Genomic DNA, 15,892 nt, shown 5'->3' with positions numbered 1-15,892 from the left:
CCAGCTCCCGTTAATACGGACACTCGCTGTTCGGGCAAAGGACAAGACGAAGTGGGGTTCCATGTAATCCTGTCGCGTTAATATGAAAAGTCATGAGAAAGAAGTCTCAGGCTCCCTGCCGGCCGCTTCTATTTGGTGTGTTGGATGGAGCGAAAAGCAGTGACCAACTGCAAATGATAGCTTTGAATTGTCATGGGCCGTACAATTGGTTTAATTTCCACTTCGCTGCCCACCTGCTATGCTCAGGTGCAGGGTTTAAGTCATGAACTGTTTTCTCTTCATCATTTGTTGTTATGGACTACTGTCTTTATGGACACTTTCGCTAGGGATCCAAAGTGAACGTACTAACAACATCTGGAGCAAAGAAAAACACGAATCTTAAAGCAGCTCATTGTGACAGTGAGGGCGACAAAGGGACAGACAGTTTTGAAAGATGACGGTGAGGTTGAGGGAGAGCCAATGCAATACTGGTGTGGGTGAGGAAGGAAGCGCAAAAATCGGGACATTCGCCCACCCTGGTTAGTAGAGCGACCATAGAGTAACATACAAGTTACTCTACACAGACCACTGTCATTCCGGCGCAGTCGCTCCATAGAGTAACATAAAAGTTACTCTATGGAGCGACAGCGCCGGACAGGCAGTCGTCTGGGTTCCATCACCAGAAAAGGACGACTTTTTCTTTAACTACCAAGCTACAAATCTTTCACTTGTACTCGTATGACTGCCCTTCGGGGTATACTAATGACTAATTATTTCGTTTATTTATCTGCATAGTATGGAGAACAAAACCTAATGGCAGAGAGTGAGATCTATCGGATATGAATGATCTGTGCTTAAAGAACGCATCAGCCGGATTTCTTGAAAATATTCATTCATATTGTTCTTTTCTCCACAAAGCAATGCAAACCGCTGGGAGGCGCGTTTCTTTTTTTCTTGTTCTCGAAATACGGAATTCGCGGGAGGAGTGCGCACGCTGCTGCAGGTGCCGTGCAAGCCCGCAGCAGGCATCCGAAAGACGCCGCGTGGACGTTTTTTTTTTTTTTTGCTAGACATCTTTTTTAATGAAGCGGGGAATATATCCTGATGTCCAGCAAAAAAAAAAAAAAGGAAAGCCCCCGTTGCGTCTTCCGGATGCCTGGTCAATGTGTGCTTGCTGCGGGCTTACACGGCACCTGCAGCAGCGTGCGGATAGTTAAACATACAAAAGCTACTAATATTTTCAGTACCATTCGGCATACGGAGATCAAACTGTTCATCCGGGACGCACGCATTTTTCTTTGCCTGAATGTTTTTTCTAAGTTCCTTTCTTTTGCGAGAAAGTTATCCAACAAAGAAAAAAACACGAGTATGTCGCGTTTACGGCTGGGTGGTCGATGTACGCTTGCCACGGTCTTCCACGGCACCTTCAGTCCCGTGCTAATCAGTGTTCTACGATTACTTGCCGCCAGGCCCAGGGTCCCAATTAATCAAGCCCCGCTGAAATTCCTAGTAGAGCTCCCGGTCGTCCACACACATATTGTTGCCTTGACTTGGGCCGTGCCCTAAATGCTAGTTCAAATCTGCATGTATTGTAATGCGGTGAAAAATACCATCGCATTCTCTCAATGAAGCTACTTAGGTAACTGAGGCTTAGCATGCTCCTGAAATTCTCAGTATCATCTCGCTATATCTGCCACCTGTCACCTAAAGCTTACTACACGAGTTCAAATAATCTTCGTGCTTATGTCATGAAATTTTTTTTCAACCGTGAGTTTACAATAGCATAGTCGTCCCGCTAACACTAGCAACAAAAACTAATATGCGGAATACCGTCTATCATTGTGAAGGAGTAGAGGCCGATTCCTTAGCGTAACCAATACAGTGCAGTATTCCGGCTACTGCAATAAATATCACTATTATGCTACGTAGCGCGTGTTGGCAAAGCTTACAGATTCATTTTTAGACGCGAAATAAAAATTTCCCATAAAGACGGGCGTTTTGAAAGACGAGGCCAGATCCTTAGAAAATACACGCATCGTACAGAATAGAAATCGAGGTAATAGCGGTTTTCTTGCGTGTGTACTGATAAAATCCCCTAATAAGGAAAACCAGGTCTTCAGTCATAGGGTACAGCGAGCGAGAACCTTATTAAACACACTTTCAGGTTGGAACTATTAGCAACTAACATTTAGAAATGTTACGAAAAGCCGCCTTTCTCATCTCCGACAACGTGAGATGAGTCCTTGAATGCCTTTAACTCAGAACTCAGGATCATTTTTGGCACACAATGCGCGTGTTAGGTTGCCAGATGGGCAAGTCGTCAGTGACGGAACGGTGGTTAACTCAAGGGACCCGTGTGTCCAGTACATTTGTGTTAACCAAACAGTCATCACGAAAAGGTGAGTGAAACGTATAGAGATGATGACAGCACGCGACACTGGCTGCACTCCCCATGATTTTCATCTTTCAATGGCTGAGAGCCCAAAAAGCGGCTAATCATAGACCGAATTCACCGAAAGGCACCGCATGCAAAAAAAGTCAATCCACAAGAGAGGCGTAGAGAGCTCCAAAGAAAAAAAAATGTACAAAACTCATCTATCGCAAGCGTACGCGTCACTGGGCAAAGCGAAAATGCTGTATCGATGTAAGTGAAACAAGAGCACACCTATTTTCAATCAGTTGCAGGGAAGGGTGCAACCACTGAAAGTAGAGAGGCACGAAAACTCCGCCACACTTCGGGGGCCCTCAATACCACTGTAATTTCAAAGGATGCAAGGGATAAGAAAAGTGGGAGAAATATAACACGACATTTTTTTCACGCGAAAGAACGGAAAAAAGGTGTACGCAGACGGGTAAGACAGCTTACGTCTGAGGAGGCGTAAGCCCGACCGCTCACTTCATGGAAGCAGTCGCCGAGCGCAGTGGCGTGACGTAGCCCGATGCCACGCAGCTGGAAATTCTACCTCTGCATGGCTCTACGGAGCCGCCGCTGCACTCCTGATTTTCACGCTAACTTCGTGAAGGCAGTGGCCGTCGTACCGCCCCCCCCCCCCCCTCCTTCACCAGCTGCCTCATCAGGTTACATTCGGAAGCGCCGACCGTGAGCCATGAAAACCAGTGAACCGTCTTAAGTAGTAAGTTGGTCATCTAATATTTAATAAGTAACATTTAACTACTAGAGTTAGGCGCCTAGCCGCAATTGGAGATTTGGAATGCGTCTATCCATCAGTTGGTCTTTCAGCACGCGCTGGATGTAGTGACATCTCGCCTCCTACCTCTGGGTCTAACACTCTCTCCTACTAAACCATGTTTCGTTCGCACTGTAAATAAAGCCGGCTAACGGAAAGTCCCCCCCCCCCCCCCCCCCCGCCTTAAATTTTACGATACATAATTCTCCGGTTCCTCAGGTAGAAACTGTTCGTATTCTTGGCCTTCTCCTCCATACATCTGGGACTGGCACCCCGTGGCTGACAGCCACCCGTAAATCGGCTCACGCTACTCTAGGTCTGATTCGTCGCATAGCTATGCGCTCTGGTGGCGCACGTGCTCGTACGGCCCGCCAGCTTGTGCGCTCTATCCTTCAGCCACGGATAGTATATCAGGCTCAATTTCAACGTCTCACCCGCGGACTCCCTTGGAACTATCAATCGTGAGTCTATGTGCGTCATAACATATCTGCCTAGTTTAACACCCATACCTGTGCTACAGGAGTTCGCCAAACTTAATACACTCAGTGAAATCATCGACCAACGGGTGGCAAATAGAGCTCGAAAACAGTCTCTCAAACTTCATCGTTTAAAGACACTTCCTCCGTGGTCCTATTGCCAGCTCACTGACAATCGCCCCACCGTTTCTCCGTCGGTATCAGCAGCGTATCTGCATTAAGGGTGCATATTATACATGGATGCATCACATTCTGCAGAGAGGGGAGTTACTGCTGTGTATAGTCCATCTCAACTCTCGCGCGACGTATACTGCAGATACGTGCACTCCCCTGGCATTGGAACTTCAAACCATTTATAATGCCATTGCTTCCCTTCCGCTCGTTCCAACATTCAATACAGTTCATATTTACACCGACTCCCGCGCCGCCCTTAAACAGCTGAAGGCTGTTCGACGGACATTCCAGATTTCACAATCAATTCATGTGCTCTGCGCAAAGTATCCATGTGCTGTGCGCATACACTGGATTCGCGGCCATTCCCAGGATCTACATAAAATTCAAGCGGATGCTATGACTCATCTTCACACATCAGACGATCCGCCATCTTCCCCTCTTCCCCCAGATCCGTTCCTGTCCCATGTTTCGGATTCCGAAGTTCTGCGCCAGAAAACACGCGCTCTAATTCCTCCGTGTTCGCACCCTCTCCCCCCGTAGTCTTACACAGCAGGAGGAGGTATCCGTGCGCCGGATTCGGTCAGGGGCGGCTCTGACACCATCTGCCAGCACCTGACAGGTGCCCTCACTGTAGCGCTGCACCGGACATTTGTGATATGCGGCACTTGTTGTGGACGTGCCCAGCGACGGCTGCTATAAGAAAAACGACTCCTCAGGCAGGTGGGCCTGCGGTGGAACCACGAAAGTGACTACGTGAAGTGGACTATGAACAACCTCTGCAACTACCTCAGCGCGACGGGACTTCACTCCTTCTTTTAACTTTCAATCCCGTGCATTCCTTTTTTTCAACTTATGCCTCATGGCACACTTCTCGAATAAAAAAAAAAAACAAGTTCAGCTTCACTGGCCACTGCACGAGAGCACTACGCTGTCCCCGCAGCCAATCACGTCTCGTGTTTAGGGGCCACTCTCTCAAAATGTGCATTTCATGTTGTCTGCATTCGAAGCCGCGGCAGCGCCAACAAGTCAGCTTCGCTGGCCACTGCACGATAGTGTACTATGTTATCGCCGCAGCCGACACTCCTCATGTTAAACTGCAACACATAATCGCGCTGTGCATTGCACATCGTCGTCTTCATCATCTTCTGTCTGCGGCGCAAACAGATCAGATCAGCTTAACCTCCATCACAGTTTAACCCGAGTCTAATATCGTCTCCAGACGTACCAACTATCCAGCAAAACAAAAATATCAGCCAGTCAGGCTAAACACATGCTTTGGCAGGTCTACTGGGTTTTACTACGTTAGACCATTACCATTTTTTTTATTTTCGTAAATGCTGATAAAACCGCAGTGAAATTCCGACTAAATGACAAGTTGCTATGTTCGCAATATCACCTGTGCTTAAACAGGGAGGTACAACAAATCGTCAGGAATTATTCCACGTGCCCACGGTTTTAGAGCCACTCTTTCTCATTCCATGAAATTTATGAACTACTACCGCTACTATTGGAGCATGAGGTATCGGGAATGAACACGCACATCAAGCATCCACACTGCGGTTTCCTGATTATGACAAAAGTCAGATTTGTTCACCCACAGACTTACATCGGACAGAAATCGCTGCAAAGACGGCTTGACGAACTAGCACGGAGTAAATTCGACCGCCTCCTAGTCGCCTCTTTAAGGGACTGCCTCAGAGATGGGCGGCGTATAAAAGGAATTTCAGAGTTTCAAACATTAAAATTTACACTTTCCAATACGGAGTGACGAACAGAGACAAAACGGCTAGATGTGCTGAACAGGACTTCATCAGCTGCCTCTCATGACCAGCTTCTTCTACGCTTTATCTCGGGGACCTCTTGGAGGAAACTAAATACCCGAGGCCCTCTGTTTCGCTAAGTTGTCGGAGCATATGACACCCCTGAGGTGAGCATACTCCGCTCAAACATCCAGCATTCATGCAGCGAAACATCGTGTGGCGACGCAAACAGGACTGCTTCTCGCGCCTACTACGAGCACCACGCCAACGCGGCCGCCGTGTCACATATCGGCGGACACCTGAACCGCGCCGTAATGGTGTGGGAGTTTCGGAGTGCCGTAAAGTTCCCTGGCCGGCGAGGCGCGCCGTGGAGACGCAGGAAAGCGGACGCTTTCCTCCTTCCCCACGGGCCAGTAGCCAGAAGGTCAGCTCGAGAGCGCCGCCTCCTTCCTCAAATCCGTCGCTGATTGGCCGGAAGTCACAACGGGCAAGTGCGCCGAGATCGGCGGGCACCGGCCGTGGCCGAGGGAGACTTCAGAGAGCTGCGACAGCGAGAGGACGTCAGGTAATTATCTTCTTCTTCTTCTTCTTCTTCTTCTTCTCCTCAAGTAATATGGCACATACCCACGGGGGGGGGGGGGGGGGGGATTGGCCAAGGTATAGGGTAGAATGCCAATGAAGCATTCTTCTTCTTCTTCTTCTTCACCCCAGGTATATTATCTCCCATCTTCCCTCTTTTTTGTCGCCATCTTGCTTCGCCAGCCGCACGACCATGACAGAGGGCAAGGGTCATAGATCCAGCATCCAGCAGCCAGCGAATTTGGGAGAATCCAATAAACGTTTGGCCCCGGGCAAAGCGTCCTGTTCCGTGTTGTGTTCTTATTCGCATTTCCGCTGCGCCGCCGTGAGAACGGCCGCGCGTGGTGTGCGATATCGGGAGCTCGGAGTTCGCGGCCGAGACCTCAAGGGAGGCTAAACGGTCTGGTAAGTACCCCCACAAAGGGAGGGATAAAGGAGGGACTGAAAGAAGAAAGGAAGAAAGAAGTGCCGTAGTGGAGTCCTGAATAATTTCGACCACCTTGGGATATTTAACGTGCACAGATAATTTTTTAAATACCCTTTTTGAGTTTGAATTACCGTTTTCTCGGCATAGCGTCGCCAGCGTTGTAGCACCTCAGATTTCAGCTAAGGCGTGCTGACTAGTAGGCTCGTTAACTAACACTCAATAGATTACTTTTTAACTATTATTCTCAGTTCACTTAATTAATGAGACGCGTGTAGTTCCCCGTAAGTAATCTCATATCAGTTTTTAGAATTTCAAGAAAGCAGTTGCCCTCACCGCTGTGGCCCAAAAAATTGCGGCTATTTCAACAAGTTACGTTTATTGAAGGGGTTGCTTTGCCTGCAAGCTTCTCGAAAACGCGTTTATTCTGCCGCGATTTAGCCGAAATTTGTTGGGTCACAGCGTCGACAAAAACTGCAGTTTCGAAAATATAAAAATTGATATGGGTATTACTTTCGAAGACACAGTAACAATTGCAAAGTTAACTATGCAGTATTACTTAACCATTCTACCAGTTAGCACGTCTTAACCGTATTCTGATACACTACAAAACTGACAATGATATTCCGAGAAAAAAAACGCTCTTCTAAATCAGTTTTCTTTTAATTTCAGAACAACTTAGGTAAAAGTGGCTAAAACAGAAGCTTGGGCGAGTTGGTATTCTTATGAGCAGAAACCGCGCGAATTAAACTGGGACAAAGGAAGACGCACGAGGACGGGCGATGACTTTCAGCTGAATTCTACTGCTTGTACCAGGGAAATATATACAACAGGCTCAACCCATAAATGAAAACGTATCAATAATACCATGAGAAGGTCCACACTAACAACTGCTGATGACGACAACAGCTGCGCCATTTCGACGCGGCTAAAAATTTCAGCTCCCCTACTTTTACTGCCACAGAGGGAGTGCTGGCACATGCTTCCTTTACCCTTGCGATTTCTGCAGCTTCAAGAATTTCCCGAGTCAGGCTATTGTTATGTAAGCTCATCAATTTCATTTCCACGAAGTATGGCCTGCATGTTTTGCTGTCACAATCTCTGGAATGCATGTAAATGCAATGCGTGTGAATGCATGTGTTTCATTTGCACGCTTACCATTTTTTAATAACACAACATGATGCATTTCTAAAGGCAAAGTGTGCGATGCTTCTATGGGCTACTCAAGACTGCTTGTTTGTGCAACAGTTAAACGCATGAGGTGGCAGTTAATGGTCATCGTCATCCTGACTACGGCCACTGCGGGACACGGGCCTCTCCCTTATCTCTCCATTTAGCCCTGTCCTGTGCCAGCTGCGGCAAAATTATCCCCACAAATTTAATCTCATCCGCCCCTGCTAGTCTTGCCTTCTTTTGGAACCCACTCAGTTATTCAGGACCAGCGGTTATCTTGCCTTCGCATCAAATGCCCTGCCGAAGCCCATTTCGCTAGGATGTCATTAACACTCGTTTGTTCCCTCACTCACTTTGCCCGCTTCCGGTCACTTATTACATCTGTCATTTTTCTTTCCATGGCTCGCTGTGCGGTCTTTAACTTACGCTGAACCCTTTTCGTTAGTCTCCACGTTTCTGCCCCGTAGGTGAGTACCGGCAAGATGCAGCTGTTGCGTACTTTTCTGTAGCGGGATATTGGTAAACTGTCATTCACGATCTGACAGAACCTTCCATATGCGTTCCACCCCATTCTTATTCTTCTGGTTATTTTCACCTCATGATTCAGATTCAGTCAGCATCAATTACAGATCTGCATTCTCTGCATTGACAAAGAGCCAGATCAAGCAGCATGCACAGCAATGGTTCTGATCCTTCTCGCTTCCTGTGGGTAAGAGGCCACTCTAATGTGAATAAGGTGGTGAACTTCTTTTAGGGTCGATGTGCAGCAAGAACCACCGCAGTATATGCTGCTATATGTCGCAACAGACGATGCATATTTTAAATTACTTGTGACTGAATCATGCAAGTAGCACGTAATTAGAGAAAAGGAACCATTAAATGTCACGTCGTGCATTAAATTACACCACTAATAAGCAAGCAAACGGCCTAGCCGAGGAGAGCATTTTACACGTTGCATTTAGCGATGATAATCGTGCGATTAAAAAAACTGGAAGGATGTATATTGTTGCCATGCTCCTACAGTTGTACATTCAGACATCTTTCTGTTTGCCCTACGTATTGTTTAGCGCACAATAGCGGGATGGAGAACGCAACACCTTCCTGACATGGCAGGAATTGATTTCTGCGCGTAATAGAACGTTTTTGTGCAATGAACTTCGCGGCGTTAACATTACTGAAAATCTTGCCCAGCTTATCAGGGCACAAGTAAACTGGTTTATTATGTGCTAGATTACCTATATTTTTCAGGCTGTGTGTAAAGCGGTGAATGTACTAAACAACCGCAACCTTTTCTATTTTTCTGAACGGTTGCGTGGAATCTATTAGTTTTGTTCGTTCTGAGTTTCTTTAAACCTAACAGAATCGGTTCGGCTATTGAGAGAAGGAGATGCTTGGGGTAACCAGCCATCACAAGGCGTTGGGTGTGCCACATGAAGCTATCTTGCATTGAATGTTTAAACGATTCGTTAAATGCATTAGTATAGCACAATTTGGCCGCGGTACGTTTGACTAGTTTAGAATGTAATGAAGCGAACGGAAGATGTGGTTTACTGTTACGTGGTTCGTAAACCCAGCACATATGATTAGGTATAAATCTGAATAAAGTCCATAAATATGATCGCATTAACCTGAGGGCATTCACTAGCAGAGCTGGGCAAATGCCCTCATTTTTACTTTTCCTCCCTCACCCTCACTCTTGGATCAATGGCCCTCCCTCACCCTCACCCTCATTTTGAAAAGTTAACCGGTCCTCACTCACCCTCACCCTCACTTCGAAAACTTTGCTGGCCCTCGCTCGCCCTCACATTGTCGCCCCTTCCTCAACCTCATTAACAGTCGTGTTAAAATTCGAGTTCTATTTTCTAGTCGGCAACTTTTGGTGATATTACTGAATAATAAACATATAAGACAAGCCCTCATGGCACTATGGTAGGAGATGCTAGATGCTTATATTGTTTGTATGCGTGTACGTGTGAAAGTTCTTTGAGCTAATACGTGAGACAAAACCGAGACAGTTATGAGTTGAGTCCTAAGATATTAACACAGTGCATTCCGCATGTTCACTTCGCGCTGACCTGAAGCACGCGCCGCCTCAAAAAGAGGAAGTGGAAGTGACAGCGATCTGGAGCTGTGATCTGAAGACGTTCGTCGAAGCCCGCAGCTGTCTCTTGTAATCAGTGATCTCCCGCATTCGCGCGTGAAATCTTGGTTGAGGTGCTGGGTGGTTAGCTTCAGCGTTAGACATAGAGCGGCTGGCGTAAGCGATGACTCGTCATCGACTGCTGTGGATTTGAACGAGAACGGCACCCAGGCCTACGTGGCTTCAAGACGACGTCATTCAGCCCTCCCGTAGTCCCTGGGCAGCGCCTGTTGTCCCCGTGAAGAAAAAAGATGGTACACTGCGGTTTTGCGTTGACTACCGTGGCCTTAACAAAGTAACAAAAAAAGATGTTTATCCCCTTCCTCGAATCGACGATGCTCTCGATCGCCTCTGCTATGCAAAATATTTCTTATCCAAGGACCTCAGATCCGGATATTGGCAAATCGAGGTAGATGAACGGGACCGAGAAAAAACTGCGTTTATTACTCCGGACGGGCTCTATCAGTTTAAGACAATGCCATTTGTTTTGTGCTCTGCACCCGCAACGTTAGAACGACTGATGGACACAGTTCTGGCAGACCTGAAGTGGCAGACATGCCTCGTCTAACTTGATGACGTTGTTGTGTTCGCCCCAACGCTCGATGAGCACCGTCGGCACCTCGAAGTTGTGCTTGAAGCCATAAAGTCTTCTGGGCTAACGTTAAAAAATGCAAAACGCTACTTTGCTTACACTGAGCTTAGGTTATTGGGTCACGTCGTCAGTTGCGAGGGGGTTCGGCCGGACCCAGACAAAACCAGAGCTATTGCCGATTTCCCTCCACCGCAGGACCAAAAGGCAGTGCGCCGCTTTCTAGGATTATGGGCCTACTACCGTTGCTTCGTGGAAAATTTCCTTCGAATCGCCGAGCCCCTGGCGCATCTGACGAGGACGGACTCGCCTTTCACGTGGGACGCCCCTCAAGCACAAGCACTCGAAACTCTTCTACGCCACCTGCAAGCACCCCGAGTTATGGCTCACTTCGAGGAAAACGCAGATATGGAGCTTCATACTGACACAAGCAACGTAGGCCTGGGTGCTGTTCTGGTTCAAATCCACAGAACTCGAGAACGAGTCATCGCTTACGCCAGTCGCTCTTTGTCTCAGGCTGAAGCTAAATACTCAGCAACTAAGAAAGAGTGTCTAGCGATAGTGTGGGCGACGTCAAAATTTCGACCCTACCTTTATGTAAAACGTTTTACTGTCGTTACGTACCATAATGTCTTGTGTTGGCTCGCGACCCTCAAAGATCTGTCAGCCCGTCTTGTCAGATGGAGTATGCGCCTCCAAGAATACGACATGACAGTGGCGTACAAGTCCGACCGGACGCACTTGGACGCCGATTGCCTCTCGCGCACCCCACTCGAATCCCCAACAGAGGACGGTAACTACGACGACGACATCACCTTCAATGCGATCAGTGCAACGAGCCTCGCTGAAAAACAATACGCCGACCCGGAACTTCGGCACCTCATGAAGTTTCTTAACCCCGCCCGACTGTCCCGAAGGCTTTCAAGCGCTCGATAGCGTCGCTCTGCGTTCGCCATGGAGTCCTCATGAAGAAAAATTTCGCCGCAAACAATCAGCAATACCTTATTGTCATACCGACGAGCCCACGTGACGAAATCCTTCAATCTTCACACGACGAACCAACTTCTGGACATCTGGGTGTAGCTTGCAGGCTTGCAAGGATCAAAGAGTATTACTGGCCCCGCCTTCAGTCGGACATTGCGCACTACGTCAGAACGTTCCGAGGCTGTCAGCGTCGCAAAGTGCCCTCAACAAAACCAGCTGGATTCTTGAAGCCTATAGCACCCCAATCGCGGCCTTTCCAACAAATCGGGATGGCCATGCTGGGCCCATTCCTTCTTTCTCATTCGGGAAACAAGTGCGTAATCGTGGCAACTGACTACCTGAAGCGCTACGCGGAAACATCAGCTCTACCAAGTGCCACAGCATTTGACGTGGCAAAATTTTTCATCCATCAGATCATCTTGCGTCACGGTGCACCGGAGATCCTAATCACTGACAGGGGTACAACATTCATGGCTGACCTCCTACAGCAAATTTTACGCCACAGTCATACAGGCCACCGAAAGACGACATCCTACCACCCTCCGACGAACGGTTTAACAGAACGATTAAACAAAACGCTAGGTGACATGCTCTCAATGTATGTCGACGTTCAGCACAGAACATGGGACGAAGTGCTCCCATACATCACCATCGCATACAATATGGCCGTACAGGAAACGACAACCATGCCACCGTTCCGTCTCGTTTACGGCCGCGACGTGACTACGATGCTGGACGCCATGTTGCCGCATGTGGACAACATCGACCCGAATGCGGATCTTCACACCTTCCTGCACCTCGCTGAAGAGGCTCGTCAGCTGGCCAGAGTGAGGATTCTCGACCAACAATGCCGAAATGCCCAACGCTATAACCTCCGACGTCGTGGTTCTCGGTACATATGAGGAGACCGTGTGGGTCTGGTTTCCCATTCGCCGACGCGGACAGCGAAAAGCTCCTCTGCCGGTATTTTGGACCCTACAAAGTGATCAGGCTAATTGGAGACCTCAACTGTGCGGTCGTTCCTGAAGGCTTTCAGAAGTCTCGGCGATCCCTGCACCCTGAGGTGGTACACGTTGTCCGTCTCAAGCCTTACTACGAGCGGTAGCAGTAGAGCTGGACTTTCGCGCGCACATCATGCTTCCCCTAGTGAACTTTTTTTAAACGCACAGGCCACGCATCGGGACGATCCTCTTTTTTTTCCGGGGGGCCAGTGACACAGTGCATTCCGCATGTTCGCTTAGCGCTGGCCTGAAGCACGCGCCACGTCAAAAAGAGGAAGTGGAAGTAACAGCGATCTGGAGCTGTGATCTGAAGACATTCGCCAAAGCCCACCGCTGTCTCCTGTGATCAGTGATATCCCGCCTTCACCCGTGACAATATCATTGTGCCTTCACTTCTGGCATGCACTGCACGCATGCATGTGCCCTGCAATTACAACATTTCATTGTTATCTGTATGGACTGCTAAAATAAGTGAGCGCATTGCTGTGTCTGTGTAAAAAAACTTATGTACGTCAAGAATATTTAGAAAATAATTCTGTAGCGCTTACCACGACAATTACATTAAGTGTTAAGCGCTGAATATACTCAGAACAAGGAATGTTTGTAGGTCGCTTAATTTCCATCACCCAATAAAATTACAGTACCACTGGGCCTTCTGAATTTCACTGCTTCTAGTCTCCCGCCATTTAGTGCGGTTTGCAGGATGCTCGTTTGATGACGCTTCCACGCGCACCGATGCAAGGTGACGAAGACCGCGCTTTCAAAATACCGCGTGAGAGATTGGCAGTTTAACACGCGTGAACGCGGCTACGTGACGAAGACATTGCAAGCACAGCTCAAGAGCTTGACATTTCGTACAGGCAGGATGTTAAGAGTTATCCCAACTGATTGTTCATCTGAGGGAAGTAAGTATATGAACCGAGAGTCTTTACACCGGAGTGGCACTCTCTTTTGGTGATGTGCTTAGCCTTACCTCGCGTCTAATGCTCTGTTGCTCTGTCTTTTTGCAATGTGTTCCGTGGCGTTTCCTAAAGGCTTTGTATTGCGATGTGTTCCGTGGCGTTTCCTAAAGGCTTTGTAAAGAATTCAGTTAATGTGAAGAGAATTTATTTGCAATGTAATAAATACCATGCTTATAAAAAGCTGTGGCGATGGCGTAGTGGTTTGAAGCAGCGGCCAGCGCAACTGATTTTTTAGCGCCGCCGTGGGTTCGGATCCCCCTCCTTCAGCTATAAAGATTTTATTTCTTTAGTGGCTTCCCCCAGTGTGATGCCGGATTTCCGCTGCAGTGAGGCTCTTATTATATCGCGTAAAATAAAAAAAAATATTCAGGCCACTTGAAAATCAAACGGCTCGCTAAAATGCAGCATTTTGGCTGAATAATGCTAATCACTAACTCCCCGAGTCTGGAATGAACGATTCCTGTAGTTGCTATTTTAATGCTCTAGCGCTTCCAATCCGCCGAAAAGTGTTGTCTGTCTGTTCAAAGCCTGCTTCTAGCACGTAGGCCACTTTGGTCCCGTTATGTTGTGAAGTCATCACAAGCTGCCCACTGGATGGTGAGCAAACTTCCCATGGCGGTTCAGTTAATGATTAGTCCCAAGAGGCTCCTCAGGAACAACACAGGTCTCACAAGCCCCACCGATGGCAGCACCTGCCATCGAAAAGCAGTGGCGCGTAGCTTAGCAGCTGAGCACCTGCGCCTGGAGCGGAATCAGGACTCCCAGATATCTCTGGATGTACAGAGTGGCCACTTCTACCGCAGTACAAATCTAAAATGATGCAATACCACGCAAACTTACAAGACACGATGTATCAACCAATGTAAGCCAGTTCAGGACAAGGAAAAGCATAGAAAATCAAAATAAACATGCAAAATCAGGGCAAATGGTGCTAGCGCACGATGCTTCGTGGTTGACCCCAAAACTAAACCACCCGTGATTTTTTTGCTTGCACGTCTACGCATTACCCAAACGCTGAATGTCAAATTCCCTACTATGCCTGCATAAAATTTGGTTTATAAAATCAGGCGCGCGATTAAATGGTCACACGTCTCACCAGGGGCAGAGATAAACCAAGAGTTGTTTCTGTTCTTTAGAAAGCAGCACGACATATTTCTTTTTTAGCCCATCGTGTAATGAAAGAAGGATCGAGCGATGATTCAGGCCAAGCTGGTTAAGCTGCGATTTATTTCCATGGTGTGACTACAGTGGTTGGCTTTTCCAACCACATTGCGGCACCGCATTTTTATACCGCAATTCCAGTGAAAATAGAAAATAGAAAAAGATACAACTGTACTGAACTACTCAAAATGTGAATGAAAACCACACCAACGGGGCACGACACCAGTCGCCGCACAATGCTCACCGCACTCCTCATGTTTCAAGTGCTGTCGTACTGGCCACCTGCTTGTACGTGGTGCCGCCTTGATCTGCCACCCCCCGATGATTACCCCGCAGCTGCCCGGAATTTTGGACCAAATGCCGCCCATTCCACGCTCGAGACACCATTCTCGACGATAATCGCCGTCCCCCATCTGGCAACCACCCCTACCGGTTACGTCATCAACCACGGGACTCAACGCTACCCTACTTAACCAGCAAAGCCACCCGGTCCACACGGAGCACGACACCGGTCACCGCACAATGCTCACCGCACTCCTGATGTTTCAGGTTAGTTATCTTAACCATTGCAAACAATACCGCAGTAGCAACAGTTTTTTGGTGACGGTGTCGTGCCCCTGCGACTCGAAGTGGCGCGTTTTTTCGCATGCTCACTGATATTCTAGCTTTCAATTACCTGTCACAAATCATGCTGTTACTATCTGGTGACGTCGAACTCAACCCTGGCCCTGGCACGCCTAAAGAACCATTACCTATTGAGGCCCGCATTCACCGACTAGAAAGTTTTGCAGCACTCCGCTTAGAAATGGCTAACCTCGGCGTGACTCAAGTCTCACACGAAAAAGAAATAACCGCTTTAAGCAACCGTCTAGCGAATCTTGAATCACCAGAACACTCACCGAATACTGACAAAACGCCTAACGCGACAGACCACATATAACGCGAGATCGCAGTCCTAAAAGCTGCCAACATCGACACCAAAAACCATATGCGCCGCAACAACTTGCTTTTCCTGGGCATTGACGACACAAACACCGAATCATGGACCGAATCAGAAAACAAAATTGTTCAACTTTGCGCAGATCACCTTGACGCTCAACTAGACCGGAGTAGCATCGAACGTGCCCACCGTATTGGAAGTCACTGCGACGACGAAAAACGCCCCATTGTCGTAAAATTTACACAGTTCAAAACAAAAGAGAACATTCTTTCCCATGGGCGGAAACTTAAAGGGACCAACTACGCCGTAAGAGAAGACTTCGAATTTCCTACACGACAAGCACGTTCTAAGCTTATTGAGTT

At 47.9% G+C, this 15,892-nt stretch overlaps 1 protein-coding gene across 1 annotated transcript in view; it reads right to left on the bottom strand.

Moving 5' to 3' along the window:
* The window catches only part of LOC144110168 (uncharacterized), a 60,775-nt gene that overhangs the window by 31,592 nt on the left and 13,291 nt on the right, over window positions 1–15,892 (bottom strand). The window lies entirely within an intron of this gene.

The sequence above is a fragment of the Amblyomma americanum genome, chromosome 11 (genome assembly GCF_052857255.1).
Source record: "Amblyomma americanum isolate KBUSLIRL-KWMA chromosome 11, ASM5285725v1, whole genome shotgun sequence".
Lineage (NCBI taxonomy): Eukaryota > Metazoa > Arthropoda > Arachnida > Ixodida > Ixodidae > Amblyomma > Amblyomma americanum.
Note: the sequence above shows the minus strand (reverse complement) of the source record. Positions and strands in the feature narration are given on the sequence as shown.